This window comes from Austrofundulus limnaeus, unplaced genomic scaffold, assembly GCF_001266775.1.
Source record: "Austrofundulus limnaeus strain Quisiro unplaced genomic scaffold, Austrofundulus_limnaeus-1.0 Scaffold175, whole genome shotgun sequence".
Classification (NCBI taxonomy): domain Eukaryota; kingdom Metazoa; phylum Chordata; class Actinopteri; order Cyprinodontiformes; family Rivulidae; genus Austrofundulus; species Austrofundulus limnaeus.
Genome location: NW_013952577.1, coordinates 184386 through 185242, shown reverse-complemented (window position 1 = coordinate 185242; position 857 = coordinate 184386).

Genomic DNA, 857 nt, shown 5'->3' with positions numbered 1-857 from the left:
TTAAGCCCTGCCTCCATGTGACTGATACTCACATCACATGGCTATCGTTGACACCTAATTAACACTTATTGTTAACAGGGGGTGGAGTGATACTGTCAATTTTACCTGGATTACTGAGATGCATCAGGACATTCTACTAAACTATTTTCTTCAATACTGGTCCAACACTCAGGTTTACAACCCCAATTTAATCAAGTTTCAGTTTGTGATATGTTATATGTTGTGTTTTATTCAACAAATCTGATTGTAAATATGTACCAATACGTCATAATTGTCAGATTTCTTGATCCCAAATGGCTCTTCCATGGACGTCTTCATTGTTGACCTATTTTTGGACCAACTGTTCGCATAGGTAAACAAACACGTGGTATTTGGTAGCTGTTAACAAATCTTGCTCACAAATTTAAATTTAAAAACATTAAGTTTATAAAACTAAAAAAGAATGATAAACATTTTAAATTTTACTTAACAAATTTTTTAAAGTGCAACATGGTTGGCAAATAAGTACAACTGTGTGTTTGTTAGCCACAGCACACAGCAAAGTGCTCCCAGTAAAACCAGGTCACTGCAGCCTCGCAGCTTTTCACGTTTCCTGCTGGACCGAATGTACACTTCATATACAATAACTTTGAGTTTCCACATCAGGTCCAAAGTCTGACTGTAGTCTGCTAGAGGCAGAAATAAAAAGTTTTGTAGTTTTCTTCTCTCGTCCTCTCTCTCTCTGTGTGTGTCTCTTACGGCCTTAGGAGTTTGACTTCTGCCCTGCCTCTCCAGGCTGAGGGTTTTTCATCTAGCCAAGGTGCAAGGGCAGCCACTTCTTCCCTCTCCCAGCCCCTTCCTCCCATCCGATGTGCTCG